Here is a 25365-nt window from a genome sequence, read left to right on the forward strand (position 1 = left end):
GTAGATTCCAATGATGCGCGTGTGCTGCATAGTGCCTGTTACACCACAGATTTCTGGGTAGACTATGCGGTAACCAGATGGAGGGCTGGAGCGCACGCTGGGACGCAATGGCGTGAGGAGGGAATGACGTCACTGCAAAGGACCAGAATGTAACGCGTTTCGGTGCATGCGCCGTGAATTGCTGAGGATCACAGCGCGCACCTTCTTCAAGCTCAGAACTTGAAGAAGGTGCGTTCTGTGATCCCCAGCAATTCACGGCGCATGCACCAATAGCACTAATTGCACTAATTGCAAAAATAATTGAGAATGGTCCAAAAGTGTCTGATGTGTCTGCCATAATGTCGCAGTACCGATAAAAATCAGATCACCGCCATTACTAGTAAAAATAATAATAATAATAAAAATGCCATAAATCTATCCCCTATTTTGTAGACGCTACACCTTTTGCGCGAAGCAATCAATATACGCTTATTTTGATTTCTATTACCAAAAATATGTATAATGCCTCGTACACACGACCGGTTTTCTTGACGAGAAAACTGCCATTTTTCAGATTGGTTGGGAAAAAAATCGGTCGTGTGTAAGCTCCATAGCAGTTTTCCAGACGAGAAAACTGCCCGCAAAAAAAATAGAAACTGCTCTATTTGTTCCCGTCGTGTTTCCTGTCAGTCTTTTTCTCGTCGCAAAAAACACTCGTGTGTATGCTTTTCCAAGGGGAAAAAAATGTGCGTGCTCAGAATCAGGTATGAGATGGGAGCAGTCGTTCTGGTAAAACTAACGTTCGTAATGGAGATGGCACATTCGTCACGCTGTAACGGACTGAAAAGCACAAAGACTGAAAAGCGTGAATCGTCTTTCACCAAACTTTTATTAAGCAGCCCAAAGGGTGGCGCCATTTGAATGGAACGTCCCCTTTATAGTGCCGTTGTACTTGTTGGACGTCACCTCGCTTTGGTCGAGCGTTTTTTTGGACTGAACGTGTGTATGCAAGGCAGGCTTGAGAGGAATCACGTCGGGAAAAACGTTGGGTTTTGGGATGTCAGGAAAACCGTGTGTGCAGGCATAAGTAAAAAAAATTGGGGATATTTATTATAGGAAAAAGTGCAAAATATTGTGTTTTTTTTCAAAATAGTCGCTCTTTTTTTGTTTATAGCACACAAAAAAAAAATGCAGAGATGATCAAATACCACCAAAAGAAAGCTCTATTTGTGGGAAAAGAAGGATGTCAATTTTGTTTAGGTACAACGTTGCACGACCGCGCAATTGTCAGTTAAAGCGACAGAGTGCCGTATCGCAAAAAAATGGCCCAGTCATTGCGCAGCCAAATCTTCTGGGGCTGAAGTGGTTAAAAACAATCAGATTTTTTGTATTTTCTGTTTTCAGGTATTTGTTCAGAGTTTATTGACAGTGTCGGAACATTTGGGGTTAAAAGAATACATATAAAGATCGCACATAATACATGTTTCATAGTGCTCCATATAAAGGGATATGATGAACTGAAGATCAGCCATTTGTCCCTGTTAGAGTTTAAACAAAGGTTCTCAGGCATGAATGGACACTGTTTTTAGGTTGTAAAGAGCCTGCCTGTGCTATCTCCCCAAATCATATCTCCTGGGGTTTGACACTTATAAGATAAGAGAATGAAAATCCTGGCACGGCATGACACTAAACACAGTGTGGTCTCTGTGTTATGAAACTAAAAGGGCTATTCACAAATCCCAGTGAAATTATATATCTTAAATAGTATTGTATCTTTATAATGCCACAACAACAACATGTATATCAGTAATTCACATAATACTACTCGTTAATACATAGACACTACTGGGGTCCCAGGTATAAGATCCTAAAATAACTTCAAAGTATTAGACTGCCTTGATCACAGCCCGACATTAGTTTAAAGGAACTTTCCAAGGCATGTGTGTTGATCATAAAACCTTATCTCAATCATAACTTTAGATGTCTGACAATTGTTTGACATACAGGACAATTTATGGGGGGGTTTTATAGGCCCAAGTTAGAGAGGTCATAAGTCATGATTAACTCTGCTTGACCTCATCATTAGGAATAATTCCTTACACGCTACTGCCCCCTACAGGTTAATATCGGCATTGGTTAAGTATAGACTTATCAAAACCTATTATTATGTGACATCGGCAGTCATGTGATAGTGATGTGACACACCCACTTCTTGGGAGAGATAAAAAGGGATTACAGCAGACAGGAGAGAGGCTGATGGGAAGAAGCTTGATGGGAGAGAGATGGCTGATCTCTGGAAGCTGCTCTGATCTCTGAAGGAAGCTGGAAAGCAGAGAGTGACCGCAAACACGTAGGGGCTCTCAAGAGTCCTTCATTAGGACTTTCCCTTCTCAAACAGAAAGATCTCTTATTACTGGTAATGTATAATTTTGATCTTAAATCCTCTATGCAATAGGTAGTTTAAACAGTTACCAACTGGGGCCACTTTATTATCTTAGCAAGTGTTAATTGGATCTGAAATATCTTTAACTGCAGCATAAGATTATTCAGAGGCAATTAAATAAGTAACGCCTAGACGTGCTGTAAATAGACACTTGTTACATATATCGATCACAATATCATTGTGAGTCCTAGTGAATGGCCTAATGTTGGGATATGTTTAAACAGGTGATGCAGTAGAGATAGCCTTGTGTGTTAAAAAGACATTCTTGGCCAAATTACCAAGAACTGTCCACAGGACATCTTGTCCTTGTGTTTTATGTAGCAGTGGCAAGAGATCTGTTGGTTATTGAGAAGAAATAATACAACGTCAAGGTTATGTCACTAAAAGCTAAAAGGTTTTAAATACGCCAAGATGATTTAAATATGAGAGCTATGAATGCCTTGTCATAATATTGTAAATACCATCGCTTATTTCTGATTATAGAAGCATATCAAATAATTGTTGTAATACGAATTGTACCTGATTTTAGATTTTGCACTGTACCTTTAGTTAATAAATATATATATTTTAAATATTCATTTGTATTGCTTGTCCTCAAAATAGCACGGATAAAAGAATTTTAGATATCTTGTATTGTAGGAAAATTGTATTTCTCCCAAAGCACAGATATACATATTTTCATAATACAATAATATTTTATAGTTCAGAATAAATATTCTGACGGTATATGTAGGCTCTATGCCGAGATACGTCAATGGTTCTGACATATATGGGGGCTCGTCCGGGATCTGTCAACGTTTGAGACAAGTAATATAATTGTGCAAAATTATATATATTTTTGTCATTATTAATTTTTAATTTTTTGAAAAAAAAAATTAAATATAATTTTTAAAAAATTTATATTTGTATTGCCATTGTTAGATGCAATATTGAAAAATGACAAAGACTAAAGTTATTTTTAGTGCAGCCAGTCCTGCTGATGCAGACACTGAAATTGGTCTGCATCACAGACAGTTTGCAAAATATCAGGTAATGTCTTCTATCAGAGAAGTATGGGTAATGAAGACAGAGCTTGGTCCCTATAAGTCAGCTGACGCTGCAATAAGGACAATGGGTACTTTCAAATTTAAGCCCAATCAAAGTACCACAGAACTTTTAAAAGTTCTCAAGAAAGCCCAGGCTGTTGTAAGAAGCCCAGATTCTGAGAGCCATGAATTTTCCCAATTGTTTGGCAAGGCTTTGCCAAATAGAGAAAAAAAAAAATAATAATATTATGGCCGGGATTATTCTCCCAAAAATGGATCGGGCTGGGTAAACAGAACACCATTTTTTTTTTTTTTTTGACGGTTCTACAGAACCAGAGCTTCAAAAATAAATTTAAAAAAACCTGCTCAAATAATGGCTTAATAAGAGCAAGAACAAAATTGAAGCTCCTCTCAATTAAAAAGTTACACTCAGTTCTAAAAAAAAAAAAAAAACTTGAAAGTCAAATCTAGCTGAGTTGTTCACATATTTAAATGGCTGTTTAAAAGTTTTTTTTTTTTTTTTTTCTTTCTTTCTCTGAAAGGAGTTTTTCACACCCTCCTTTGTAAAAAGGGAGGGGGGTGAAGAGAGCAGAATGATGTTGCTCCAGCCAAAACCTTATCTTAAGGAATGTCTGTGTGATACCAGTGGGGGGGCATTGCTCCTTGCTTATACAAACACACAATACTGACAAAGTGAAAAAAAAAAAAAAAAAAAAACTGTTCCATGTCATTCATTCCAAGTATGTGTGTTTTGTTTTTATATTGTTTTCCTTACAGGTATTTTGTAATAACAGGATACCATATGAATATATGGAATATTTCAAATAAATCCAAGCAATTATGTTATTTCAGAAATATTTAAAATAAATCCAAGAATTTATTTTCTGAAAAATACATCAGCTAAAATTATTTATTTTAAGCCGACTTGGTAAATATTTCAGCACTGCCCTGAAATCAAATAAAAATAAAAAGCCCAGTTGTATTTCAACTTAAAAGGGAATGAAGTAATTTATATTCCCACAGGTATAATCAATCAATATGCCCACGATCGATTACAAATGGGTATCGATCTCCTTAACAATATTTATATCCTATTGTGATTTTATAAAAATAATAATGAGGCCATACATGTGAACCTTCTCGGTTCTCTCACATTCAGTGAGTATAAGTGAGATCCATATTTAGATGGCACCCTCATACAGGCATCTCCGATTTTCCCCAATATGAGGGTCAGACAGGAGGATCATACTAAAGTGTATGTCCCCTGGAATATAATTGAGAGGTATGCTTGGAAGGTGATATTCTCAAATGCTCACATCCATACAGTGTATGCTGACTCTATTGAGCTTCACAATTATACGTAATCCTACTGGGATTGTATGGTATTTTCCCCCCAGGTCAATGACCTGTGGAATATTTATGAGGTTCATATTTATGCCAGGAATATAATCACATTAGTAGAAATTATTAAAATAGTTGATCAATCCTAAAATAAATATTTAGGTATTCACACCCTTCAGGAAATGAATAAATAATCAGTCAATTATTTCTTCATGATAATCAATGACCCAATATATCATGTGTACAATGACAACGATATATTACATTGCTTTGTTATGCACATAGATCTGGTAAATACCAAAGTGGTCCAGATTAAAGTAAAACCCAAGTAGTTTCATAAATGAACATGAAGCCCTAATATAATCCTGGTTACTGCCAGATGCAGTAAACATATTAGTACCACAAAGGTCATTATTCAGACAGGTACTAATACGTTTTATTATTACCCGGCCATGTATACATAGGCCGAAGATTTTAAAAGAACCCTGCTGCATTAAAACGTTTCGCAGACAGGATGTACACAGAAAAGATTTCGGTAAATCACACTCATGAAAGAAAAGTTTTCATAGAGTTCAAGAAAATATGTGTATGAAAAGATTCCTGTGATATGGTATAAGACATACACATAGCCAGGATCCAATCTGATCCAAGCGAAAATGTACCTTGTGTTTTAAATCAAACATTGTTGTCTTTCCCTAGCCGGCTATGTTTCGCTAGTGGAAACCATTAGGAATTTAAAGGAAAGAAGCTTTGTAAGATTAGTGAACCGGATCTTATGATAATCCTATACTTGATATTCTTAAACTAAATGGTCATTGCGTTTGTATGCTGATCTAAGACAGCTACATGAACGAGTATATATGTACAGCTAAGCTGTGCCATACATTGACCAATGCTGGATACAAAAATACAAAGCGCTAAGTATTTCACAACACTAAGTGATGCCCAATGATGGTGGAACATTCAGGTAAGTCCTGAAGACCCATACAAGCTGGCAGTTAACGGTGGTAAGAAATAGTACAACTGAAACAGAATGTAACTTGGTCAGATAAATTCATGTTTTGAATGTGATTTTGTTTCTGTTTGTTATTTTACATAAGGCCAAGGCCTGATATACCTTCAAGAAAAAGTTTAACATAGGTGGATGATATTTTTGTTGAATAGCAAAATGTTTGAAAAGCTAATCCCAGGGTCCAGATATGTTCTTAACCAGTTGAGGGAGGCGGGTGTTTGAAATTTCATTTCAGGAAGACCAATGGTGTCGCTCCAAGGTTCATCTCCTGAGGCCTACGGTTCGTAGCCTAAGTCTCGCACAAGAAGAAAATGGAGACTGTGATGAGGTCCAGAGTATCTGCCAATATCAGTGAATTGAGGACATGTTTGGGTATGGTATGAAATATGAAATTGTATGCTTGTCATCCTAGTTTCCAACCAAGAATGCTGGAAGGTAAGGTATAAGAAGAGACTTAACAGGATCAAGAGAATGTAATGTAATAAAATGACATTGTGATATTTCTCTCTTGACTTACAGATCTCCAAATCTTATACTTCAGCATTAGTGTTGATCCTGCCATTCCTGGCAGAATAATATTATCATTACATCGTTGATGATTTTTAGTTAATTAAAATATAGTTAACCATTCGCTATATCATATATATATATAGCATAGTTAGAAACAGTAAATCTTAATTAATAAGAATATGTATTCATACTGTCTATTTACTCCAATAGAAAATGATTGACAATCCAGACCAGATCGTTGATTGGTAAAGGTGAAGTGATCTACCAAAGACGCAACGATCGCATGGATGATGTTAATCCTTGGCACCCCATTCCGGAGGGAACCGTCACCAAACCACACTCCAGACCAGATCGTTGATTGGTAAAGGCGAAGTTAACCACCAAAAGATACCGCGATCGTCTGGATGATGTTAATCCGTGATGCCCAGTTAAGGATGGAACCTGCCGCCACATCGAATCCTTCATCAGGAGTCATGAAGCGAGATGCTCCAGGATTCGTATTGTCGGAAAGAAAGATTTGTTGCAGAAGTCCCTTGTTCATTTGAATCCAAGAATATCCGTCGAAAGAAGGGATATTGAGTCCCATTTACAGCTTGTAACACTACAAGAGCGGATTCACTGAAGAGTTCTTCAATTGCTGGTTTTCCAGTTTTGTTTTTATTACATTTGAAATGGGGGGGTGACACCACCACTGCAACAGTTCATTTTGTTTTTATAAAGACTTGAACTCGTCAAGGAAGATCCAAGTCATACAAGAACACTCTTTATCATATGGACGAAGAGAGGAACATTTTTTTTTTAGTATAAAGAAAAATAATAATGTGGCCATATCTTTTAACCACTGATATTTCTTCGGACACCGTTTCTTAACATGTGTTTGGCTATTCGCCACACTATGAAAGAACGTGGGGGGGATTTGTCGGAACATTTGGGGTTAAAAGAATACATATAAAGATCGCACATAATACATGTTTCATAGTGCTCCATATAAAGGGATATGATGAACTGAAGATCAGCCATTTGTCCCTGTTAGAGTTTAAACAAAGGTTCTCAGGCATGAATGGACACTGTTTTTAGGTTGTAAAGAGCCTGCCTGTGCTATCTCCCCAAATCATATCTCCTGGGGTTTGACACTTATAAGATAAGAGAATGAAAATCCTGGCACGGCATGACACTAAACACAGTGTGGTCTCTGTGTTATGAAACTAAAAGGGCTATTCACAAATCCCAGTGAAATTATATATCTTAAATAGTATTGTATCTTTATAATGCCACAACAACAACATGTATATCAGTAATTCACATAATACTACTCGTTAATACATAGACACTACTGGGGTCCCAGGTATAAGATCCTAAAATAACTTCAAAGTATTAGACTGCCTTGATCACAGCCCGACATTAGTTTAAAGGAACTTTCCAAGGCATGTGTGTTGATCATAAAACCTTATCTCAATCATAACTTTAGATGTCTGACAATTGTTTGACATACAGGACAATTTATGGGGGGGTTTTATAGGCCCAAGTTAGAGAGGTCATAAGTCATGATTAACTCTGCTTGACCTCATCATTAGGAATAATTCCTTACACGCTACTGCCCCCTACAGGTTAATATCGGCATTGGTTAAGTATAGACTTATCAAAACCTATTATTATGTGACATCGGCAGTCATGTGATAGTGATGTGACACACCCACTTCTTGGGAGAGATAAAAAGGGATTACAGCAGACAGGAGAGAGGCTGATGGGAAGAAGCTTGATGGGAGAGAGATGGCTGATCTCTGGAAGCTGCTCTGATCTCTGAAGGAAGCTGGAAAGCAGAGAGTGACCGCAAACACGTAGGGGCTCTCAAGAGTCCTTCATTAGGACTTTCCCTTCTCAAACAGAAAGATCTCTTATTACTGGTAATGTATAATTTTGATCTTAAATCCTCTATGCAATAGGTAGTTTAAACAGTTACCAACTGGGGCCACTTTATTATCTTAGCAAGTGTTAATTGGATCTGAAATATCTTTAACTGCAGCATAAGATTATTCAGAGGCAATTAAATAAGTAACGCCTAGACGTGCTGTAAATAGACACTTGTTACATATATCGATCACAATATCATTGTGAGTCCTAGTGAATGGCCTAATGTTGGGATATGTTTAAACAGGTGATGCAGTAGAGATAGCCTTGTGTGTTAAAAAGACATTCTTGGCCAAATTACCAAGAACTGTCCACAGGACATCTTGTCCTTGTGTTTTATGTAGCAGTGGCAAGAGATCTGTTGGTTATTGAGAAGAAATAATACAACGTCAAGGTTATGTCACTAAAAGCTAAAAGGTTTTAAATACGCCAAGATGATTTAAATATGAGAGCTATGAATGCCTTGTCATAATATTGTAAATACCATCGCTTATTTCTGATTATAGAAGCATATCAAATAATTGTTGTAATACGAATTGTACCTGATTTTAGATTTTGCACTGTACCTTTAGTTAATAAATATATATATTTTAAATATTCATTTGTATTGCTTGTCCTCAAAATAGCACGGATAAAAGAATTTTAGATATCTTGTATTGTAGGAAAATTGTATTTCTCCCAAAGCACAGATATACATATTTTCATAATACAATAATATTTTATAGTTCAGAATAAATATTCTGACGGTATATGTAGGCTCTATGCCGAGATACGTCAATGGTTCTGACAACAGAATCACTTTAAACTCGGCCTATGAAAATTGTAGCAGGTACTTAAATTCATTTTAAATCTCTAAATTATCAGTAATAATCTAAATCAAATCTCTGACGTTATGTGCAATGATTTTCTTCCCCAGTCAATATCAAGTTGTTTTCCTAGTCGCAGCTCAGATTGTGCGCCTTGCTCACAATGTAGAGGCGTCTGCCCACTTCTATTGCTGCATTTAGCCTCGTTATAATCTGTTTACCATTACAATCTCTTCAAGTAATTGGGCCAGCTAAATTGATTGACTCTCTGCGATTCTCAGAAGACTGCTTTTCATGGCTTGTCGGAGCTAAGTGTTGACCTATTAGGCCACAATAAAACTTTATCGTCAAATAATTTGAAAACGCTTTTTATCAGAATATAAACTTTTTTTTACATTAACAAATTCAGTTTAGATTTTCATACACTGTTTGGACCAGATTTAACCACTTGCTTACTGGGCACATATACCCCCCTCCTGCCCAGGTGAAATTTCAGCTTCCGGCACTGCGTCGCTTTAACTGACAATTGCGCGGTCGTGCGACGTGGCTCCCAAACAAAATTGACGTCCTTTTTTCCCCACAAGTAGAGCTTTCTTTTGGTGGTATTTGATCACCTCTGCGGTTTTTATTTTTTGCGCTATAAACAAAAAAGAACGACAATTTTGAAAAAAATATACAATATTTTTTACTTGTTGCTATAATAAATAGCCCAATTAAAAAAAAAAAAAAATTCAATCCAGGCCGATACGTATTCTTCTACATATTTTTGGTTAAAAAAAAAAATCGCAATAAGCGACTGGTTTGCGCAAAAGTTATAGCGCCTACAAAATAAGGGACAGAATTATTATTTTTCATTATTTTTTTTTTACTAGTAATGGCGGCGACATTATGGCGGACACATCGGACACTTTTGACACATTTTTGGCACCATTCACATTTATACTGCAATCAGTGCTATAAATATGCACTAATTACTGTATAAATGTGACTGGCAGGGAAGGGGTTAACACTAGGGGGTGAGGAAGGGGTTAAATGTATTCCCTATATAGTGTTCTAACTGTGGGGGAAGGGGGGTGACTGGGGGAGGTGACCGATCTATGTCCCTATGTACAAGAGACACAGATCGGTCTCCTCTCTCCCTGACAGCACGCTGTGAGAGCCGGCAATGAGAAATGATCTCATATGTTTACATATGAGATCATCTCTCATTGGCCGCACAGATCACCTCCCAAACGGCCACTCCGATTGGCCGTTCACGGCGATCTGTGATTGGCTGTGTCCAAGGGACACAGCCCGCACAGAAGTTCCCCGCTGCGCGCTCGGGAGCACGCACGGAGAACGCGGAAAGGGGCGGCTGTAAAAAGACAGCGCCCCAGAGAAGTAGAACCACCCTGCGGCCGTATATAGTCGTACGGCCGTCGGGAAGTGGTTAAGGACTACTGATTTAAAAAAAAAAAAAAAAAAAATATTATTATTATTCTTAGTAAAGCTCTTTCTTTCTGAGAAGTTGGACGGGCTTACATTTTGCACCAAAGCCTTAAATGTTATACTCCATAAAAAATTCATATGCATGTTAAAAAATGCTGGTTTGTTGCTTACTGCTTAGTAAACTAAAAGTTAATTACCAGCACTGCTGCCTCTTCCTTGATAAATTCTATCCACAGCAATGATCCGTTATAGTGCACTGTCTATGCTGACATTTCTCCTGCTATCTGTCCTTGATTTAGGCATATTTTATGTTAAAATCATGTCATTCTTAAATGCCACTGCCAGGTGTAACAGAAAGAGGTTGCTGAGGGGGGGTGCATCCAAATGTTTTTGTGGAGGTCCCTTGAATTGAAATTAGGCCCTGGGGTTTGTGTTCATTGAAGGGTTTGGTCAGGGCAGAACTTAGGGAGATGGGGGCCCCTGGGCTTAATATTCGAAGGGGCCCCCTGGAGCAGAGAAGCGGGGGGTGGGCTGTTACCGCCAACCGATCATATTTGAGGGGGATCCGCCAACCGACCTATCGAACTTGTTGAGGGGGGGGGCAGTGCGCCGACCGATCAAAGTTGTTGAGCAGGGGGTGGGGGGGTTCAGCCGCTGGACGGACTTCTTACCTCTTCCCAGGGCCGCCTTCAGTAATTTTGGGGCCCTTTTCACAGCTGCAGTGAAGGGGCCCCCTGAAACATCAAAGTTGTTGAGGAGGGGGGGCTGCCGAGAATTACATCCATCCGCTGAAGTTGTTGCGCGGGGGTGGGAGGGATGGGTAGTGCCGAGGATTACATCCATCCGCCGAAGTTGTTGAGCGGCGGGGTGCCGAAAATGCCACGAACGGGGGATTTCCGCGAAATTGCAGGAGGGGGATTGCCGCAAAATTGCAGAAGTGGATTGCCGCGAACGGGGGGTTGCCGCGATTGGGCCCGGAGCCCCCTATTGGGCGGGGCCCATGGGCTTCAGCCCTGTCAAGCCCAATGGTAAGTCCGGCCCTGGGTTTGGTTAGACCAGTGGTCATCAACCCTGTCCTCAGGGCCCACTAACAGGCCAGGTTTTATGTATTACCTTGGGGAGATGCAGACTAGCATACTGCAATCACTAAGCAGCAAATGATATCACCTGTGATGTATTTCAATTATCTTGCAAATCTGGCCTGTTAGTGGGTCCTGAGAACAGGGTTGATAACCACTGGGTTAGAGGGTTACTAATCTCAGGACCCTACATTCACTATATCTGGTCCCCTACTGTACACAGAACATATAAATGTAATTATTTTAGTAAACATAAACTGCTAAATATCTTTTCACATCAGCAGTATGTAGCAGTCTTGTGAGTGACTTCTATCTGTGTCCAGCCAAGCACTGGCTTTAGCTTGTAGAAGGAGTTCTCATTCTTCTCTGACTGTCCTATGAGGCTGCACGACTCCAGATCCTCTGCCTGGACAGTGCTGATTGGCCCTTGTGCTGATCACATGCACCCTCCCACACAAACGAGAAAAAAAACTCCAACTGTTCAGCAAGACAGAGCAATGGTAGCTGTTGAATAAATGGTAGAAAGTGACGTGACCGTGACGTACCTCGATTTTCCTTTTCGTTTTTCAATGTCATCAGGACGGATCGCTGTAAATAGACGCTGATAGCAGTCGTTTACCACGTGATCGCTCTGTCAAATGATGGAGCGATCACTTGTAAACAAACCGGCGTCATGTGATGCCGATTCCTCCCTCCCCTCTCTGTACTGATCGGCCAATACTCTGCAATACCCTACAATACTCTGCAACACCCAGCCAATACCCAGCCATACTCGGTGATACCTGGCAAGTTTTAATTAGAGAATAAGAATTCTGTCGTGTTGCAGAAGCTACTGTTGTTTAAAATGAACAGGACATGACAGCAAGTGATGCAGGCATTTTTAAAGGTCAAAACCACAGCAGCAGATGCTGTGAATGGGGCAGGTCCTTGTTAAAGCCCATAGTGGTGGTTAACCCACTCCAGTGATGATTACTCCCAGTCTGCTAGTGGTTATGCTCAGTACACACCAGTTGTGTAAAAAAAAAAACTGACAGCTAAGAGGGAGCTATCGTACTAACTATCTGACATTAGTACAGCGATCTACCCTGCTGTTCTATTGTGTTCTGACAGGTGGATGGCGCCTACTTAATACGTTTGATACATATGATATGAACAATTACTGTGTTGGAAAATTTACAACAGCTATACAGAAAAGAGGGGGGCCGAGTCCAGTCTCTGGTGTATGAGAGTAAGGAGAGTGAAGTTTTAACATTAATTTTTCCAGCTAACTGCTCTGTCTGCAGTAGCTCACCTATCCTTTTTCAGCATCGTAGATCTCAGGGCCTTAAAGTGATATGAAAGGTTTGTTTTAGAAAAAAAAAAAAATAACAAACATGTCATACTTACCTTCACTGTGCAGCTCGTTTTGCACAGAGTGGCCACGAACACCCTTTTCTGGGGTCCCTCAGCGGCTCTTGCAGCTCCATACAGAGTGTATGACTCGGCCCCGCCCTGCGTCATTGGATTTGATTGACAGCAGCAGTAACCAATGGCTGCGCTGCTATCAATCTATCCAATCGAAGCCAGGACTCCGTGGAGAGAAGGACGGCAGGGACGCGCCAAGGAGATAAAGGGGCTCAGGTAAGTAAAACAAGGGGGCTGGGGGGCCGGTGACTGCCAGGTGTTTTTTCACCTTAATGCAGGTGGAGGATTGGCGAAGCAGGAGGGGACTGTGCCCATGAGTGAGGGCGGTGAGGATGGGCGGAGCCTGTGCAGTGTGCCCGTGAGTGCGGACGGAGACTGTGTGCTGCATGCCCCTTGAATGATCAGTCAGTGTACCATCTCCCGGGCGGGAGCGGGCCCCATACAGTGGCAGAAATCAAGGGCCCAGTCGCAAATGCGACTGCTGCGACCCTGGTAATTCCGCCACCTCATCCCTTAAGGCAGGGGTCGGGAACGCCACATATTTTAAAATGTAATTCCATGAGAGCCATACAATATGTTTAAAACTAAATACAAGTACATGTGTGCACTGTAATATCCACATCCCCCCCACTGTAATATCCACATCTTCCCCACTGAAATATCCACATCTCCTCCCACTGAAATATCCACATCTCCCCCACTGTAATATCCACATCTCCCCCACTGTAATATCCACATCTCCCCCACTGTAATATCCACATCTCCCCCACTGTAATATCCACATCTCCCCCACTGTAATATCCACATCTCCCCCACTGTATATACGTCTGCTTCCTTACCCCTACACAAGCAGGTAGATCAACAAGCAGTTGAGGCGAGTGATGATGACGTCAGAGCGCCGCTCACCTAGGCCGCCGCCGGGTGTACCAAGATGGCTACCGCTCTAGAGCTAGGCCAAAGCCGCGGCCTTTCCTATGGGCTCAATCCGCGGATCGGCACACCACGTGATCCGCGGATTGAGAGGCAAGTACCGATCAAAATTATTTTGATTTGTCTGCGAGCCAGATGCAGCCATCAAAAGAGCCACATCTGGCTCGCGAGCCATAGGTTCCCGACCCCTGCCTTAAGGCCTGTTTCTCCCCTATGCAGGTTGCAGTTTGCATATTCCAGGTGCATCTTGTTTTTTTAAATACACATTTTTGATCCATTGAAGTCTATGGAACCAAAAACCAGAAAAAAATCCCTGGTCCTTTCCATAAAATGCATAGATGTGAACCACATCTATAATAAACCATGCAAAACTGAAAACGCACTAAAAAATGCATAGGTGTGAACCAGGCATACTAGCTTATTATGCCTTTGTCTTGCAGGGTTGGGTTTTTTTTTTCAGGGTTTATAACCACTTTAATGCAGATAAGGCACCAAGTGAGTTTAATTACCATCTTAATCAGCCACAGAACCTGTGTAATTAATATGTCTTTGGTTTTAAAGTGATAAGGTGGCAACTAGGGTGACCACGTGTCCCGGATTGCCCGGGACAGTCCCGCATTTTGCAGGTCTGTCCCGGGCACATTCATTCCAGGACAATGCAATGTCCCGGAATGAAACTGACACAGCCACCTCCCCAATCTGATACCCCAAAAAAAAGGATGCCACATCACCACTTTACTCACTGACAGTACTTGTTGTGATTGGAGAAATCATAAATCCCACCTCTTGTGTCCAATCACTGTGCTGTGATTCGTTACAGCACAAGCTAATTTTTGGGAAGGGAGGGTGTCCCTGAATTGTAGTTTGGAAATGTGGTGGTCACCCTAGTGGCAACCCTATTTGGGGGGGCTCCACCTAATTGTTTTTATTTCTAAATCAAAGCAAGATGGGAAATGTAATTTGACAGCAATTTAAAATCATTTATATTTGTAATTGTCAGTGATTTAAGAAAATCACTGTTTTATTTAGAATTTAAAGTGGAGGTTCACCCTATAAACAATTTCTAACAATACATCCAGCCCAGTCCTGCATATAAAATGACACTGACCTTTTTTTTTTATTTGCCGTAGATATCGTTTAGCCGTGGAATTCACCGCGGCTTCTGGGTAGGGAATCCCGCGGGAGTTAGGGTTGCCACCTCATCCCTTTAAAACCGAACACATATGAATTACACAGGTTCTGAGGCTAATTTAATGCAGGTAAGGCACCAAATGAGTCTAATTACCACCTTAATTAGCCACAGAACCTGTGTAATTAATATGTGTTCGGTTTTAAAGGGATGAGGTGGCAACCCTAGCGGGAGTGGGCGTTCCTATTGTCATGCCGAATAGAGCCGAGCCGACCCGAGCTTCCTTCGGGAAGTCGTGACGCGTTGTGTGCGCCGTCGTTTAGCATGTCAATCAATTGGCATGACAATAGGAACGCCCACTCCTGCGGGATTCCCTACCCGGAAGCCGCGGTGAATTCCACGGCTAAACGATATCTACGACAAATAAAAAAAAAAGGTCAGTGTCATTTTATATGCAGGACTGGGCTGGATGTACTGTTAGAATTTTTTTATAGGGTGAACCTCCACTTTAAGATTTATTCTCATTTGTTTTGTACATTTCTGTAAGGGATATATAGGGGGTGTACTTTCTTTTCCATTCACATAGAATACAGTATTATGGTTGCATTTTAAATTTGTCAGACCTGAGGTGAGATTTTTCTGTACTGCTCTGGGGAAGGTTTGCATAGCTAATATGAGTGGTGATAGAGGGCTTATCATTGGTAATAAATAACTGATTTTAAAGTAGCCATGAGGTAAACACGCATACATGAATCCAAACTTGTCAAGCTCCTGAGGTAAGTATAACCGGCAAACTTGGTCAAATATCCTTTCTGCTTCCAAACCTAGAAGCAGAGAAGGCGTTCTGGTGTATTCCATGAATTGAATTGGGTTTATTGTTTTGTTGCTCCCATCAGAGGCCTGGCTCTCTTTTTAGAAACCCCACCTGGTATGTGTTAATGATATTTGGCAGTAACTCAGCCTAGCTGTGATTACCTTGGCAAAGACTTTTTACATCTGACTTTAGCAGAGAAATCAGCTTAAGGTTGGCTGGCTTTACATGTCCTTTTCCAGGTTTGGGAAGTGTCACAATTGAATGTTTGTAGAATTTCCTAGAGAAATGTTTCTTCAGTTTATACTTTGTTCAAAATATTCCACATGAGGGCAGATAGGTCCTGTTTGTATGATTTGTAATTTTCATTCCCTGTGTAAAGCAGGGCCATCTTAATAGCATCATGGGCCCCTGGGCAAAGTAATGCTACAAGGCCCCTTACAAGCCTGCCCCAATTTACGCACCTCCTCTCAAGAGTGAAAGTACAATATTTCTACTTTACAGCGTGTCACTTGGTACTGTCCCCTGCCACCAGGTTCAGTGTGTCACTTGGTACTGTCCCCTGCCACCAGATTCAGCATGTCACTTGCCACCGTCACCTGCCTTCAGATTCAGCATGTCACTTGCCACCGGTCACTTGTCACCAGATTCAGTGTGTCACTTACCATCCATCCTCTGCGACCAGATTCAGCGTGTCACTTGCCATCGTCACTTGTCACCAAATTCAGCGTGTCAATTGCCACCCGTCCCCTGCCACCAGATTCAGTGTGTCACTTGCCATCGTCACCTGATTAAGCGTGTCACTTGCCATCGTCACCTGTCACCAAATTTAGCGTGTCAATTGCCACCCGTCCCCTGCCACCAGATTCAGCCTGTCACTTGCCATTGTCACCTGCCACCAGATTCAGCGTGTCACTTGCCATCCGTCCCCTGTCACCAGATTCAGTCTGTCACTTACCTTCCCTCCTGTCACCAGATTTAGCATGTCACTTGCCACCCATCCCGTCACCAGATTTAGTGTGTCACTTGCCACCGATTCCTTGTCACCAGATTCAGTGTGCCACTTGCCACGTCGCCTGTCACCAGATACAGATTGTCACTTGCCAAGTCACCTGCCATACGTTACAGATTGTCACTTGCCACGCGTTGCGGATTGTCACTTGCCATGCCACCTGCCACACGTTGCGGATTGTCACTTGCCACATGTTGTGGATTGTCACTTACCACGTCGCCTGCCACACGTTGCGGATTATCACTCGCCACGTCACCTGCCACACGTTGTGGATTGTCACTTGCCACGTCACCTGCCACGCGTTACGTATTGTCACTTGCCGCGCATTGCAGATTGTCACTTACCACGCCACCTGCCACACATTGCGGATTGTCACTTGCCATGTCACCTGCCACACATTGCGGATTGTCACTTGCCCCATGTTGTGTATTGTCACTTGCCACATCGCCTGCCACACGTTGCGGATTGTCACTTGCCACACGTTGCGGATTGTCACTTGCTACGTGACCTGCCACACGTTGCGGACTATCATTTGCCACGTCACCTGCCACACATTGCGGATTGTCACTTGCCACATGTTGCAGATTGTCACTTGCCACATGTTACGGATTGTCATTTGCTGTGTCACTTTCCTGCTAAGGTGGTTTATTGCAAGTCAGGCAGCAGAGAGATGATGTCATCTCTCTGCTTCCTGTGGCTGCCTGCACAGTGAGGGCAAAACTGCACTGCAGGGATGCAGGGTGGGCGGTGACAGATGATGTCATCTCTCTGCTCCCTCACCCGACGGCTCCCTGATTGGCTAGCTGTCTACTCACTCATGAGCCGCCCGCTCTATCATCAACGAGCCATCCATGGAGCGGTGGAGCCGCCCACTCTCTCTCACGCATTCTCGGGGGGCCCCCAGTCTGTGCCCAGTCGTGCCCGCTCAGTAAGATGGCTCTGGTGTAAAATGATCCTGGTCATGGTACAGCACGAATCGCCTAAGCTGTCAGTTCACATATGAGCCGCATGCGGCTCACAGCAGGGGTCTGGCACATGTTTGTTCACCATTTCAAGTCCCATTTTAGCTCGAATTTTGGGCTGGATTCGGACCTGAAATGGCCCAAAAGACGCACATTGTTTTTGTGCAAAACGCACTGGACCCGCTGCCGAGATATGTGAACCAGCTCCATAAAGAGCCTGCCAACGTATATTTTTGTATTGAAAATGTTTGTTGGGAACGCCTTGATGAAGATTTCTCTTTTTTGATGTCTGTACTTGCATACTGGAAAATGAATAAAACATTATTCTTTAAATAAAATACACTGCACCTGTCACTAAATAAAATGAGGCTGATATTTAGGTCTGTTTTGCATGTTGACGTGCATTATGGCATCTTTTGACTTGCTTTGCGATAAGGCAGTCTACTCATTTAATAGTCTGGCAATGCACCAAATGGCACACAAAATCTGACATGCATTATGTTTTGCAAATCAGCACTCCACAATGCATTGTAGAATGCTGCAATGCAGCTACACTATGTCGCCAAAAGTATTGGGACACCCCACCAAATCATTGGATTCATGTGTTCCAATCACCTCCATGGCCACAGGTGTATAAAATCAAGCACCTAGGCATGCAGACTGCCTCTACAAACATTTGTGAAAGAATGGGTTGCTCTCAGGAGCTCAGTGAATGTTAGGCTCCATTCACATTAATGCGTTTTTTGGTGCATTTTGCATTTTGCAGAAAAGCAGGGAATTTTTTTAACATGGGTTCCTATGGAAAATGTTCACATCAATGCTTTTTTGTGCCTCTGCGTTTTTGGAAAGGGTCGGGGACTTTTTTTCCTGCAAAAAGCAGCGCTTTGCATGTAATAGAATTCAATGGACCCGCATCCAAAACGACCCTAGACCTGTCCAAATTCGCGACAAAATGCACGTCAAAAAACGCAGCAAGCACCGCAAAAAGCACTGGGATCCAGAGCGCAGCATCGCCGGCCACCTGTCTCCACCAGAGACAGCCCGGCGAATGACGCTGCTGAAGTTAGTGACATTTCTTATATAGGTGAGGCAGGGCCACCCGTCACGTCACGCCGTCCCCCTCTGACGCACCCTCTACTACGTCACTGGGGAAGCCCAGGCTTCACCCTTGCGTCAGAGGGGACAGGGACACGTGACGGGTGGCTCCGCCTCACCTATATAAGAAATGTCACTAGCTCCAGCAGCGTCATTCGCTAGGCTGTTTCCGGTGGAGAAAGGCGATCGGCGATGCTGCGCTCTGGATGCCGGACGATCTTCTCATCGCTGGACCCAGAGAGGAGATCACCCGTCGCTGGATACCGACAACGTTGGAGTGGGGAGCGGGGATCAAGAGTGGATTAGCACCGCTGGATTTTTTTTTTTTTAATAAAGGATTTTTTTCCATGGTGTGTGTGTTTTTTTACAACTATTTACACTTCCTTCGTGAAATGGTAGGGGTACCATTACCAAATCACATAGGGGGGGGCCAGGATCTGGGGGTCCCCTTTGTTAAAGCGGTCTTCCAGATTCTGATAAGCCCCCCGCCCGCAGACCCCCACAACCACCGGGCAAGGGTTGTGGGGATGAGGCTCTTGTCCCCATCAACATGGGGACATCCTCCCCATGTTGAGAGCATGTGGCCTGGTATGGTTCAGGATGGGGGGGGCGCCGCTCTCTCGTCCCCCCCTCTTTTCTGCGGCCGGCCAGGTTACATGCTCGGATAAGGGGTCTGGTGTGGATTTTTGGGGGAACTCCACGCCATTTTTTTTTTAATTTGACGGCGGGGTTCCCCTTAATATCCATACCAGACCTGAAGGGCCTGGTAATTGAATTTGGGGGGGACCCCAGGCTTTTTTTTTTATGAATGAATTCTCTCTGAAATCCCGGGAGCCAACAATTTATTATAGCCGCGAGTCAGTTTTAAATTACCTTATTTGCCCGCGTATAAGACGACCCCCTACTTTTCCAGCTAAAATGTTGGTTTTGGGATATACTCATTGTATAAGACGACCCCCCACTGTGCCATTATACATGCCTCACTGTGCCATCTATACATGCCTCACTGTGCCATTCCATTCCCTGCCTCGACGATCTCCCTACCTTCTCCTGTTAACGGGGTTCTAAAGTTCACACGAACGTTTGGTGTGTTCGCAGGTTCTGGTGCGAACTGAACAGGGGGCTGTTCGGCTCATCCCTAGTTGCCACCTGTGAAATAAGTTCATCCATGAAATTTCCTTGCTACTAAATATTCTATGGACCACTGTAAGTGGTATTATGACAAAGTGGAGGCAACTGGGAACAACAGGCTGCCCGGGCCCCCCTGCTGGCCGGGCCTGGTACAACAGGGCCAGTTGTACTGGCCTATCAGCGGCCCTGAGTGGGAATATGGTGTGGGGTTGTATTTCAGGAGTTGGGCTTGTCCCCTTAGTTCCAGTGAAGGGAACTCTTAAGGCGTCAGCATACCAAGACATTTTGGACAATTTCATGCTCCCAACTTTGTGGGAACAGTTTGGGGATTTCCCCTTCCTGTTCCAACATGACTGTGCACCAGTGCACAAAGCAAGGTCATAAAGAAATGGATGAGCGAGTTTGGGGTGGAGAAACTTTACTGGCCTGCACAATGTCCTGACCTCAACCGATAGAAAACTTTTGGAATGAATTAGAGCGGAGACTGCGAGCCAGACCTTCTTGTCCAACATCAGTGCCTAACCTCACAAATGCGCTTCTGAAAGAATGGTCAAAAATTCCCATAGACACACTCCTAAACCTTGTGGACAGCCTTCCCAGAAGAGATTAAACTGTTATAGCTGCAAAGGGTGAGCTAACTCTCACAATTGTACCCTACGAACTAATGCTGGCCATACACTCTACGAAAAATCGTCCGAACGAACTTTCGAAAAACGATGCAAACGATATTGCCATCATGTAATGACCGATAAATCGTTCAGTGGACATAAATAAAAAAAAATTGCTTAGTTTTTTTACATATACCTAGTGCAGGAAGTTCGGACGGGAAACACATTAACCTTCCGATTTATCGTTCGTTCGGCAGAACATTTCCAAACTTGTCCTTCGTTTTTTCGGCTCAAAAACATCCCAACGATTATTAATTTTGTTGCCCATTAACTGTTCGAAAAATGAACAAACTGTCTGAATGACCGAATTTTGGCAGATTTTTCATATAGTGTATGGCCAGTATAAGTCTCGGAAGCCATTGAAGTTCATGTGCGTGTGAAGGCAGGCATCCAATACTTTTGGCAATATAGTGCATATTGACAAGGTGCATTGGGATGTCAAAAATGAATTAATGAACACACATAACACATCTTAACAGTGGCCATGGGCCTTAAAGATTACTTTGAGAAATAAAATGGATTCCAGATATTAATTTTCTAAAGAAGTTTTGAAATCTGAACTAAGATCTAATTGGTTGCCATAGACAATTTGTTTTAATGGAAGATGAGTCTACTGAATTGAAATGCCTATTTCACTTAATTAATTGGCAAGTAACATATTCATATTGTCATGTAGTATGCTCTTTCCATAGCATAGTCTTACAAGACCATGTACTCTTTGTAGACCCAACAGTTCAAGAATTTGAGAAACAACCTCTAAAAATTGATTAAATATCCTGTTTTCATTTAATGTAATTAATCAGCAGTGGATATATCCAAGAAGGGGTCATTAGTGTGTAATTACTTAAGAAAAAAAAAGAAAAAACAATTAGGCACTTAAAATTACTGGAAGGAAACTGATTTGTTTCCAGCGTGTTCATGTGTGACTTCAAGAAAATTAAATGCACCAGAGGTAAAGACACTAAGCATAGAACACTAGAATATAATGCTCACACATTTATTATTGTTTGACTTACAATCGGTGCTACAACAGACAATATGACCCATTAGACTTGATAGGAGCCAATGTACCACAATCTACCATCAATTGCCCGATCAGTGGCAACTTAAAGGGACCAAATGTGGGATATTGTACCTGCATGGGAATTTGACAAAACAGAGAAATCAGGTCTGGTGTGACCACTCTTGCACCTCCATCCCTATAAGTGAACCAAAAAAGAGAGAAATCGGCCCCGGGACGTTAAATGAGGTGGAAGAGAATAGGCATGTAATCACACAAATTGGAATAAAATCAGTTTATTGGTTGACAACAATGCTGTATAACAAAATGGTGACAGCAATAAATGTGCGTTGCCAGGCATAATAGCCAAAGTTTACAACATGGGTACAAACAAATATTGATAGATTACAAACTCAATACATGCATAAAATGACAGTGATAATAGTAGTAACTTGCTGGGCCAGTACAATTATACACACAATAACATGCTGAATGGAAAAGAATATAAGTTGTCACAGTATGTGAGTATACAACAATTGGTGTAGGTCCTCAACAAGAACAGACATACAAAGGCATCAATGTTTACTTACGTGCTTCGTGAGCTCCGCTTGCTTCCTCAGGGGCAGACGTCTAGTCATTGTATCTGTGATTGAGTGAAAAGAATAGGTAAATAACACTATTATATAGGGGCATGAAGAATGGTGGGGGAGGTCAGACCAAAGGAGGGACCTCATACTCACCAATACTCTGGACTGAATGGCCAATCACTGCGCACCAAAGGGGGCGGCAAATTGAATATCCAGTTCGGGAGCTGAGGGGGCGAGGCTAGCGGACACCGCCACGTGAAGGGGTCCGGATGAGTAGCAGGGTCTGTTGGAAGTGCCCGACCAGTGGGTATGATGGCCCCATAAGAATGGTGTGTCTAAAAAAATATATGACAATACATGTGTATAAGATGACATGATAATGACAAGGTAAGTTTAGAGAATTGCTAAAACATGAAAGTAATATATAAATATACCAAATGGTATGGAGAAACTAACCTTGCTGAAATATGTACATGTATACCAGGCATGTCCAAGTCCGGCCCGGGGGCCAATTGCGGCCCCCCTGGTGATTTAATATGGCCCTCCTGGGGATTTGGATATATATAGCCATTGCAGCCTCACATGTGCCCTGGGGGCCACAAAAGATATATACCGTATTAATCGGCGCTGCCTCGGAGGGGACAGGACGTGCGCCGTCAGATTACCAAAGAGAATCTCCTGTTTACTCGGCGGTGTCTGTAATAGGAAGTCCCGTTTCCTGGGATGACATTGAATAACTGTTCTGTTTATCATAAGAGGCGGGACTTTGTATTTAAGAGGCCACGAGTAAACAAGAAATTCTCCTGTTTGTAATCTGACGGCACTTGTCCCTCCCGGTCCCCTCCGAGGCTGCAGATGGGCATCGATCAGGCTGCACTGATAGCAATGGTAAGGCTGCATTCATGGCACATGTGAGGCTGCATTGATTGCAATGGTAAGGCTGCATTGATTGCAATGGTAAGGCTGCATTCATGGCAATGATGAGGCTGCATTCATGGCAATGGTGAGGCTGCATTCATGGGAATGGTGAGGCTGCATTCATGGCAATGGTGAGGCTGCATTCATGGCAATGGTGAGGCTGCATTCATGGCAATGGTGAGGCTGCATTCATGGCAATGGTGAGGCTTCATTCATGGCAATGGTGAGGCTGCATTTATGGCAATGGTGAGGCTGCCTTCATGGCAATGGTAAGCCTGTACGTGTTATACGCTGATAAATACGGTATATCCAAATAACATGCCCAAGCTCAACCTTAGTCCTGAGCAGCACTCAGGGATTCGTTGGGGCCACAAAAGAGATATATACAGTATATTCAAATAACACACCCAAGCTCATCTCTTCACCACACACAGCTACAAAGGCAAGACGGTAATCGTTGGGATGTTTTTGAGCCGAGAAAACGAAGGACAAATTTGGACATTTTCTGCCGAACAAACGATAAATTGAAAGGTTAATGTGTTGCCTGTCTGAACAGTCTGCACTAGGTATATGTAAAAAAAACTAACAAAAAATTGATTCATTTATGTCTACTGAACAATTTATCAGTCATTACATGATGGTACTATCGTCTGCGCTCACGCCCGAATGTTATTTTTTTTTGTTTTGCTCCATTGCCTAGTGAATCATGGATCTGGAACAGCTGTGACATGGTACAGCAAAAGTCCAATGGAGCATACACAAGGTCGGAATTTCCATTCAAAAGCTCACATCTGACTTTTGCTGTTGGAATTTCCGATCGTGTGTACGGGTGACCATTGTCACAAGACAAAAACTGAGGGGAAATAATACATCTTAAGCCTCATACACACGCACGGTTTTCTCGGCAAGAAACAGCAAGAAAACTGCTGGCAGAGAAAACCGTGTACGAGGCTTTGAGATTTCTCGTCAAGAAAACTGCCCAGAATCTCGATGAGAAAAATACAGAACCTGCTCTCTTTTTTTCTCGTCTGGATTCTCGGCAGTGTTTTCCTGCCAAGAAACCACAGCGTGTGTATACTTACCTGCCTCCATGGAAACCCGCGCATGCTCAAATTGACTTTGACGCATGCGCTAGTAGCTTCCAAGGCATAGGTAGGGTGAAGCTAGATGGAATCGAATGTGATGAGCGCATGCTCGTCGTAGTCAATGACGTCAGCGCTCTTCGTGCCATTCAAAAGAACAGCGGTTCTTTTGAATCGTACGTGTGTACACTCGGCCGGCAAGAAAATCTTGCCAGGAATTTTGTTTACCTGGCGAGAATCCCGGTCGTGTGTACAGGGCTTTAGTGTTATCAGCAGAAAAGAATGTCAGGGTAAGTTGTCTAAAATGGAACACTTGTTCTGGTAAAAGATTACCCTTATCTTGAGAAAAATTTCTAATTTCTTGTTGCAATTTTAGGATAGTAACTGACAAGAAATCTCCCTATTGGGATAGAGCTAGAAAAATGTGTGAAAAAAATGATAAAAATTTTGAGCGACAGTGCTAAAAGCTGAAAATTGGCCTTGGCAGGAGGGGGGTTGAAGTGCCCAGTAAGAAAGTGGTTAAAATCCTTGCAATGCAGATTACCCATAGAGGAATGTTTTTTTCGCAACTAAAGTGGCATTACACTTTCAAATACATCTCTTAAAAATCTGATCTTTTCAAGGAGCAAGTGCATTAATGTTATTTTTTGTATTTTCAAATCTACGCTGTTGATGTTTCAAGTTTATGCACATTTTCAGTGTATATTTTGTGCACATAAAGTTTGTGTTAGCTATTGCTACAAGCTATTGCTTGCTTTGATGGATATAGATTCATAACTAAAGAATCGTCTGTATCCTACATTAATATCTGACTGCCGATAAGAGGGAAGTTCTTCTGTGATAATTAAGTTCCACTTCTTCTATTAGACGTATGGATATGGATTTTTACATTTCTGTATGATAATTCACTCATTATGTACTCCTAATGACTTTCATTAGGTCACAGTGATCAGAAATAGGGTTATCTTTTCTTTCACAAATGCTATTTTGGACGTTCTGATTAACCAGAATGAGACTCGTTCATGCAATCTGTATCCAAGCCACAGGTAAAAGATGTGTGCAAAATCAAATTAACTGTGCATTTGGTGCTTTCCAAGGACTTGTG

General features: G+C 42.2%; 1 long non-coding RNA gene across 1 annotated transcript; it reads left to right on the forward strand.

Annotated features, from left to right (window-relative positions):
• Nucleotides 1-1414: 1414 nt before the first annotated feature.
• Nucleotides 1415-8566, forward strand: LOC120915481. The gene is made up of 2 exons (XR_005743886.1): nt 1415-2395; nt 6521-8566. It is a non-coding gene; the product is annotated as an uncharacterized LOC120915481 (long non-coding RNA).
• Nucleotides 8567-25365: the final 16799 nt, after the last annotated feature.

The sequence above is a fragment of the Rana temporaria genome, chromosome 10 (assembly GCF_905171775.1).
Source record: "Rana temporaria chromosome 10, aRanTem1.1, whole genome shotgun sequence".
NCBI lineage: Eukaryota > Metazoa > Chordata > Amphibia > Anura > Ranidae > Rana > Rana temporaria.